Below are 10,000 nucleotides of genomic sequence, written 5' to 3'. Positions count from 1 at the left end.
GAGGTGTTTTGGTCGACCAGGTAAAAAACGAAAAATCGAGAGAAGGTAAAAAGTAGGTGAAAAATTAAGCCTCTCTCGTTAAGGTACTTAGAAAAAATCCCAAAAAAAAAATGAACTCCCATTGAAATGAATGGGGAAAAATTTTTTTCTCGTTTTTTTTCTAAGTACAACAACGAGAGAAGGTAAAAAATGGTTTTTTTTAGCCTCTCTCGTTAAGGTACTTAGAAAAAAACCCAGATTTTTTATTTTCTCGTTTTTTTTCTAAGTACAACAACGAGAGAAGGTAAAAACAGGTGCTTTTTAGCCTCTCTCGTTAAGGTACTTGGAAAAAATCCGAGACATGTTTGGTCTTCCCCACTGACAGTGCGCCTTTGCTGGGTAAGTTGTGGACGTGCCAGGCACCCCCGGGACACCGGTGGAACGCGGCCGGACTCGTGGTACTCCAACCCGGGCATAATTTTGGATATTTTCCGGTCCTTTTTTTCCCCACTTTCCCAACTTTTCTTCTGAATCACAGTGCGCCTTTGCTGGGTAAGTTGTGGACATGGCAGGCACCCCCGGGACACCGGTGGAACGCGGCCGGACTCGTGGTACTCCAACCCGGGCATAATTTTGGATCAAATTCGGGACTTTTGCCCACTTTCCCAACTTTTCTTCCCAATCACAGTGCGCCTTTGCTGGGTAAGTTGTGGACATGGCAGGCACCCCCGGGACACCGGTGGAACGCGGCCGGACTCGTGGTACTCCAACCCGGGCATAATTTTGGATCAAATTCGGGACTTTTGCCCACTTTCCCAACTTTTCTTCCCAATCACAGTGCGCCTTTGCTGGGTAAGTTGTGGACATGCCAGGCACCCCCGGGACACCGGTGGAACGCGGCCGGACTCGTGGTACTCCAACCCGGGCATAATTTTGGATCAAATTCGGGACTTTTGCCCACTTTCCCAACTTTTCTTCCCAATCACAGTGCGCCTTTGCTGGGTAAGTTGTGGACATGCCAGGCACCCCCGGGACACCGGTGGAACGCGGCCGGACTCGTGGTACTCCAACCCGGGCATAATTTTGGATCAAATTCGGGACTTTTGCCCACTTTCCCAACTTTTCTTCCCAATCACAGTGCGCCTTTGCTGGGTAAGTTGTGGACATTGTAGGCACCCCCGAGACACTGGTGGAACGCGGCGGGACTTGTGGGACTCGAACCTGGGTGTGATTTTGGACCAAATTCGGGACTTTTGCCCACTTTCCCAACTTTTCTTCCCAATCACAGTGCGCCTTTGCTGGGTGCGTCGTGGACATTGTAGGCACCCCGGAACCCTGGTGGAACGCGGCGGGACTTGTGGGACTCGAACCTGGGTGTGATTTTGGACCAAATTCGGGACTTTTGCCCACTTTCCCAACTTTTCTTCCCAATCACAGTGCGCCTTTGCTGGGTGCGTCGTGGACATTGTAGGCACCCCGGAACCCTGGTGGAACGCGGCGGGACTTGTGGGACTCGAACCTGGGTGTGATTTTGGACCAAATTCGGGACTTTTGCCCACTTTCCCAACTTTTCTTCCCAATCACAGTGCGCCTTTGCTGGGTGCGTCGTGGACATTGTAGGCACCCCGGAACCCTGGTGGAACGCGGCGGGACTTGTGGGACTCGAACCTGGGTGTGATTTTGGACCAAATTCGGGACTTTTGCCCACTTTCCCAACTTTTCTTCCCAATCACAGTGCGCCTTTGCTGGGTGCGTCGTGGACATTGTAGGCACCCCGGAACCCTGGTGGAACGCGGCGGGACTTGTGGGACTCGAACCTGGGTGTGATTTTGGACCAAATTCGGGACTTTTGCCCACTTTCCCAACTTTTCTTCCCAATCACAGTGCGCCTTTGCTGGGTGCGTCGTGGACATTGTAGGCACCCCGGAACCCTGGTGGAACGCGGCGGGACTTGTGGGACTCGAACCTGGGTGTGATTTTGGACCAAATTCGGGACTTTTGCCCACTTTCCCAACTTTTCTTCCCAATCACAGTGCGCCTTTGCTGGGTGCGTCGTGGACATTGTAGGCACCCCGGAACCCTGGTGGAACGCGGCGGGACTTGTGGGACTCGAACCTGGGTGTGATTTTGGACCAAATTCGGGACTTTTGCCCACTTTCCCAACTTTTCTTCCCAATCACAGTGCGCCTTTGCTGGGTAAGTTGTGGACATTGTAGGCACCCCCGAGACACTGGTGGAACGCGGCGGGACTTGTGGGACTCGAACCTGGGTGTGATTTTGGACCAAATTCGGGACTTTTGCCCACTTTCCCAACTTTTCTTCCCAATCACAGTGCGCCTTTGCTGGGTGCGTTGTGGACATTGTAGGCACCCCGGAACCCTGGTGGAACGCGGCGGGACTTGTGGGACTCTAATCTGGGTGTGATTTTGGATAAAATTCGGGACTTTTGCCCACTTTCCCAACTTTTCTTCCCAATCACAGTGCACCTTTGCTGGGTGCGTTGTGGACATTGTAGGCGCCCCGGAACCCTGGTGGAACGCGGCGGGACTTGTGGGACTCGAACCTGGGTGTGATTTTGGACCAAATTCGGGACTTTTGCCCACTTTCCCAACTTTTCTTCCCAATCACAGTGCGCCTTTGCTGGGTGCGTCGTGGACATTGTAGGCACCCCGGAACCCTGGTGGAACGCGGCGGGACTTGTGGGACTCGAACCTGGGTGTGATTTTGGACCAAATTCGGGACTTTTGCCCACTTTCCCAACTTTTCTTCCCAATCACAGTGCGCCTTTGCTGGGTGCGTTGTGGACATTGTAGGCACCCCGGAACCCTGGTGGAACGCGGCGGGACTTGTGGGACTCGAACCTGGGTGTGATTTTGGACCAAATTCGGGACTTTTGCCCACTTTCCCAACTTTTCTTCCCAATCACAGTGCGCCTTTGCTGGGTGCGTTGTGGACATTGTAGGCACCCCGGAACCCTGGTGGAACGCGGCGGGACTTGTGGGACTCGAACCTGGGTGTGATTTTGGACCAAATTCGGGACTTTTGCCCACTTTCCCAACTTTTCTTCCCAATCACAGTGCGCCTTTGCTGGGTGCGTTGTGGACATTGTAGGCACCCCGGAACCCTGGTGGAACGCGGCGGGACTTGTGGGACTCGAACCTGGGTGTGATTTTGGCTCAAATTCGGGACTTTTGCCCACTTTCCCAACTTTTCTTCCCAATCACAGTGCGCCTTTGCTGGGTAAGTTGTGGACATTGTAGGCACCCCGAGACACTGGTGGAACGCGGCGGGACTTGTGGGACTCGAACCTGGGTGTGATGCCTTTGCTGGGTGCGTTGTGGACATTGTAGGCACCCCGGAACCCTGGTGGAACGCGGCGGGACTTGTGGGACTCGAACCTGGGTGTGATTTTGGACCAAATGCGGGACTTTTGCCCACTTTCCCAACTTTTCTTCCCAATCACAGTGCACCTTTGCTGGGTAAGTTGTGGACATTGTAGGCACCCCGAGACACTGGTGGAACGCGGCGGGACTTGTGGGACTCGAACCTGGGTGTGATTTTGGATCATTTCGTGGCCTTTTGCTATGCATGCCTTCTCCCCGCTAGTTTGATGTGTGCTGCTGCAAAAGTTCCAAGAGGGCGTTTTTGCCCCCCTCCAAACCCCTTCTCTTTGTTTATAGTGCATATTTTCTGCTGGATCTACTCTCTATTTACTCCAAGGAAAAAAACTAGCCGGTCGCGGCAAATTTTTACAATCGGTCGCCAAACTACGGCACGAGGGCCGAACGCGGTACGCCGGCGTCCAAGATACGGCCCGGGGATTTTTTTGATTTTTTGGGCTTTTTTTGATTTTTTTGGACATGTTGGGCATCCCAGGACTCGGGTGCGACTGCAGGACGTGTGGGGCTCTAACCTGGGTGTGGTTTTTGGTCATTTTTCCGGACTTTTGCCCACTTTTCCAACTTTTCTTCCCCACTCACAGTGCGCCTTTGCTGGGTGCGTTTTGGGCATGTGGGGGGCACCTCGGACTCGGGTGGGACGCGGCGGGACTTGTGGCACTCGTACCTGGGTGTGATTTTTGATCATTTTGTGGACTTTTCCCCAGACACTCTCCACTTGTCTACCCCACTTCCCCTGTGACTTTGCTGGGGGGGCGTTTCCCCGCTGTCCTTTGTAGTGTAAGGGTTACTTTTCTTTTTTTTCCTGTCTGAAAATAGGGCCCCAAAAGGCCTCACACTCCCCGGGAAGACCTGATGGACGCCTCGGCGTCACTGAAACAGGCCAATCTGTCTGAAAATATGGCCCACGAAAGGCCTCACATTCCCCGGGAAGACCTGACGGACGCCCCGGCGTCACCGAAATACGGCAAACTGTCTGAAAATAGGGGCTCCAAGTGTTCCCCACTATTTCTGGCCCACAAAAGGCCTCTCATTCCCCGGGAACACCTGTAGGACTCCCCGGCGTCAAGGAAATACGCCAAACCGTCTGAAAATAGGGGCCCAAAAGAACTGGAAATAATGTGTTTAATTTGGGGGGTGATGTCTATAATTATGGGGGTGCATTGGAGGCGGGAGTCCACTGGAGGGCTCCACACCGTCTGAATATAGGGCCCCAAAAGGCCTGGAATTAATGTATTTAATTTGGGGGGTGCATTTGCAGCGGGAGTCCACCGGAGGGCTCCATTTCCCCACTCTTTTGTTGACATATGGCCACAAAAGGCCTCTCATTCCCCGGGAAGACCTGATGGACGCCCCGGCGTCACCGAAATAAGCCAAACTGTCTGAAAATAGGGGCTCCAAGGGTTCCCCACTCTTTCTGGCCCACAAAAGGCCTCTCATTCCCCGGGAACACCTGTAGGACTCCCCGGCGTCAAGGAAATACGCCAAACCGTCTGAAAATAGGGGCCCAAAAGAACTGGAAATAATGTGTTTAATTTGGGGGGTGATGTCTATAATTATGGGGGTGCATTGGAGGCGGGAGTCCACTGGAGGGCTCCACACCGTCTGAATATAGGGCCCCAAAAGGCCTGGAATTAATGTCTTTAATTTGGGGGGTGCATTTGCAGCGGGAGTCCACCGGAGGGCTCCATTTCCCCACTCTTTTGTTGACATATGGCCACAAAAGGCCTCTCATTCCCCGGGAAGACCTGATGGACGCCCCGGCGTCACCGAAATAAGCCAAACTGTCTGAAAATAGGGGCTCCAAGGGTTCCCCACTCTTTCTGGCCCACAAAAGGCCTCTCATTCCCCGGGAACACCTGTAGGACTCCCCGGCGTCAAGGAAATACGCCAAACCGTCTGAAAATAGGGGCCCAAAAGAACTGGAAATAATGTGTTTAATTTGGGGGGTGATGTCTATAATTATGGGGGTGCATTGGAGGCGGGAGTCCACTGGAGGGCTCCACACCGTCTGAATATAGGGCCCCAAAAGGCCTGGAATTAATGTATTTAATTTGGGGGGTGCATTTGCAGCGGGAGTCCACCGGAGGGCTCCATTTCCCCACTCTTTTGTTGACATATGGCCACAAAAGGCCTCTCATTCCCCGGGAAGACCTGATGGACGCCCCGGCGTCACCGAAATAAGCCAAACTGTCTGAAAATAGGGGCTCCAAGGGTTCCCCACTCTTTCTGGCCCACAAAAGGCCTCTCATTCCCCGGGAACACCTGTAGGACTCCCCGGCGTCAAGGAAATACGCCAAACCGTCTGAAAATAGGGGCCCAAAAGAACTGGAAATAATGTGTTTAATTTGGGGGGTGATGTCTATAATTATGGGGGTGCATTGGAGGCGGGAGTCCACTGGAGGGCTCCACACCGTCTGAATATAGGGCCCCAAAAGGCCTGGAATTAATGTATTTAATTTGGGGGGTGCATTTGCAGCGGGAGTCCACCGGAGGGCTCCATTTCCCCACTCTTTTGTTGACATATGGCCACAAAAGGCCTCTCATTCCCCGGGAAGACCTGATGGACGCCCCGGCGTCACCGAAATAAGCCAAACTGTCTGAAAATAGGGGCTCCAAGGGTTCCCCACTCTTTCTGGCCCACAAAAGGCCTCTCATTCCCCGGGAACACCTGTAGGACTCCCCGGCGTCAAGGAAATCCGCCAAACTGTCTGAAAATAGGGCCCCAAAAGAACTGGAAATGATGCCTTTAATTTGGGGGGTGATGTCTTTAATTTGGGGGGTGCATTGGAGGCGGGAGTCCACTGGAGGGCTACACACCGTCTGAATATAGGGCCCCAAAAGGCCTGGAATTAATGTATTTAATTTGGGGGGTGCATTTGCAGCGGGAGTCCACCGGAGGGCTCCATTTCCCCACTCTTTTGTTGACATATGGCCACAAAAGGCCTCTCATTCCCCGGGAAGACCTGATGGACGCCCCGGCGTCACCGAAATAAGCCAAACTGTCTGAAAATAGGGGCTCCAAGGGTCCCCCACTCTTTCTGGCCCACAAAAGGCCTCTCATTCCCCGGGAACACCAAAAGAACTGGAAATAATGTGTTTAATTCAGGGTGCATTTGCAGCGAGTGTCCAGCAGAGGGCTCCAATTCCCCAGCTATAGTCCTGGTACTCTAAAATGATGGCACTTAGTCAAATTTCCGCCTTTTTTTGATGACTTCCAACTAGGAGAGGGACTAATTTTGAGTTCCGGACCCGGGTGGAGAACCATAGCAGGTCGGCCTTCTTAAAGGGAAATGCTCCTAGGCACTTAGTCAAATTTACGCCTTTTTTTTGGACTTCCAGCGAGGAGAGGGACTAATTTTGCTTTCCGTACCCGGGTGGAGAACCATAGCAGGTCAGCCTTCTTAAAGGGACATCCTCCTAGGCACTTAGTCAAATTTCCGCCTTTTTTTTGGACTTCCAGCGAGGAGAGGGACTAATTTTGCTTTCCGCACCCGGGTGGAGAACCATAGCAGGTCAGCCTTCTTAAAGGGACATCCTCCTAGGCACTTAGTCAAATTTACGCCTTTTTTTTGGACTTCCAGCGAGGAGAGGGACTAATTTTGCTTTCCGTACCCGGGTGGAGAACCATAGCACGTCGGCCTTCTTAAAGGGAAATGCTCCTAGGCACTTAGTCAAATTCACGCCTTTTTTTTGGACTTCCAGCGAGGAGAGGGACAATTTGGCGTTCCTGACCCAGGTGGAGAACCATAGCAGGTCGGCCTTCTTAAAGGGAAATGCTCCTAGACACTTAGTCAAATTTACACCTTTTTTTTTTGGACTTCCAGCGAGGAGAGGGACAATTTTGCTTTCCTGACCCAGGTGGAGAACCATAGCACGTCGGCCTTCTTAAAGGGACATCCTCCTAGGCACTTAGTCAAATTCACGCCTTTTTTTTGGACTTCCAGCGAGGAGAGGGACAATTTGGCGTTCCTGACCCAGGTGGAGAACCATAGCAGGTCGGCCTTCTTAAAGGGACATGCTCCTAGACACTTAGTCAAATTCACGCCTTTTTTTTTGGACTTCCAGCTAGGAGAGGGACTAATTTGGCGTTCCGTACCCAGGTGGAGAACCATAGCAGGTCGGCCTTCTTAAAGGGAAATGCTCCTAGACACTTAGTCAAATTTACCAAACTTTTCTATAGAGCCCTGGTACTCTAAAATGATGACACATAGACAAAAAACCAAACTTTTCTATAGAGGCCTGGTACTCTAAAATAATGACACTTAGTCAAATTTCCGCCTTTTTTTGACTACTTCCAGCTAGGAGAGGGACTAATTTGGCGTTCCGTACCCAGGTGGAGAACCAAGGGACGTCGGCCTTCTTAAAGGGACATCCTCCTAGACACTTAGTCAAATTCACGCCTTTTTTTTTGGACTTCCAGCTAGGAGAGGGACTAATTTGGCGTTCCGTACCCAGGTGGAGAACCATAGCACGTCGGCCTTCTTAAAGGGAAATGCTCCTAGGCACTTAGTCAAATTCACGCCTTTTTTTTGGACTTCCAGCGAGGAGAGGGACAATTTTGCTTTCCTGACCCAGGTGGAGAACCATAGCACGTCGGCCTTCTTAAAGGGACATCCTCCTAGGCACTTAGTCAAATTCACGCCTTTTTTTTGGACTTCCAGCGAGGAGAGGGACAATTTTGCTTTCCTGACCCAGGTGGAGAACCATAGCACGTCGGCCTTCTTAAAGGGAAATGCTCCTAGGCACTTAGTCAAATTCACGCCTTTTTTTTGGACTTCCAGCGAGGAGAGGGACTAATTTGGCGTTCCAGACCCAGGTGGAGAACCATAGCACGTCGGCCTTCTTAAAGGGACATCCTCCTAGGCACTTAGTCAAATTTACGCCTTTTTTTTGGACTTCCAGCGAGGATAGGGACAATTTTGCGTTCCTGACCCAGGTGGAGGACCATAGCACGTCGGCCTTCTTAAAGGGACATCCTCCTAGGCACTTAGTCAAATTTCCGCCTTTTTTTTGGACTTCCAGCGAGGAGAGGGACTAATTTGGCGTTCCGTACCCAGGTGGAGAACCATAGCACGTCGGCCTTCTTAAAGGGACATCCTCCTAGGCACTTAGTCAAATTCACGCCTTTTTTTTGGACTTCCAGCTAGGAGAGGGACTAATTTGGCGTTCCAGACCCAGGTGGAGAACCATAGCACGTCGGCCTTCTTTAAGGGACATCCTCCTAGGCACTTAGTCAAATTTACGCCTTTTTTTTGGACTTCCAGCGAGGAGAGGGACAATTTTGCTTTCCTGACCCAGGTGGAGAACCATAGCACGTCGGCCTTCTTAAAGGGACATCCTCCTAGGCACTTAGTCAAATTTACGCCTTTTTTTTGGACTTCCAGCGAGGAGAGGGACTAATTTGGCGTTCCAGACCCAGGTGGAGAACCATAGCACGTCGGCCTTCTTAAAGGGAAATGCTCCTAGGCACTTAGTCAAATTCACGCCTTTTTTTTGGACTTCCAGCGAGGAGAGGGACAATTTTGCTTTCCTGACCCAGGTGGAGAACCATAGCACGTCGGCCTTCTTAAAGGGACATCCTCCTAGGCACTTAGTCAAATTTACGCCTTTTTTTTGGACTTCCAGCGAGGAGAGGGACAATTTTGCTTTCCTGACCCAGGTGGAGAACCATAGCACGTCGGCCTTCTTAAAGGGAAATGCTCCTAGGCACTTAGTCAAATTCACGCCTTTTTTTTGGACTTCCAGCGAGGAGAGGGACAATTTTGCTTTCCTGACCCAGGTGGAGAACCATAGCACGTCGGCCTTCTTAAAGGGAAATGCTCCTAGGCACTTAGTCAAATTCACGCCTTTTTTTTTGGACTTCCAGCTAGGAGAGGGACTAATTTGGCGTTCCAGACCCAGGTGGAGAACCATAGCACGTCGGCCTTCTTAAAGGGAAATGCTCCTAGACACTTAGTCAAATTTACCAAACTTTTCTATAGAGCCCTGGTACTCTAAAATGATGACACATAGACAAAAAACCAAACTTTTCTATAGAGGCCTGGTACTCTAAAATGATGACACATAGACAAAAAACCAAACTTTTCTATAGAGGCCTGGTACTCTAAAATAATGACACTTAGTCAAATTTCCGCCTTTTTTTGACTACTTCCAGCTAGGAGAGGGACTAATTTGGCGTTCCGTACCCAGGTGGAGAACCATAGCACGTCGGCCTTCTTAAAGGGAAATGCTCCTAGACACTTAGTCAAATTCACGCCTTTTTTTTGGACTTCCAGCTAGGAGAGGGACTAATTTGGCGTTCCGTACCCAGGTGGAGAACCATAGCACGTCGGCCTTCTTAAAGGGAAATGCTCCTAGACACTTAGTCAAATTCACGCCTTTTTTTTGGACTTCCAGCTAGGAGAGGGACTAATTTGGCGTTCCAGACCCAGGTGGAGAACCATAGCAGGTCGGCCTTCTTAAAGGGACATGCCCCTAGACACTTAGTCAAATTTACGCCTGAAAATAGGGCCCCAAAAGAACTGGAAATAATGTCTTTAATTCAGGGTGCATTTGCAGCGAGTGTCCACCAGAGGGCTCCAATTCCCCCACTATAGTCCTGGTACTCTAAAATGATCTAA

Source organism: Nerophis lumbriciformis, unplaced genomic scaffold, assembly GCF_033978685.3.
Source record: "Nerophis lumbriciformis unplaced genomic scaffold, RoL_Nlum_v2.1 HiC_scaffold_73, whole genome shotgun sequence".
Taxonomy (NCBI): domain Eukaryota; kingdom Metazoa; phylum Chordata; class Actinopteri; order Syngnathiformes; family Syngnathidae; genus Nerophis; species Nerophis lumbriciformis.
The sequence above is the reverse complement of the archived record's forward strand: the minus strand, read 5'-3'. Positions refer to the sequence as shown.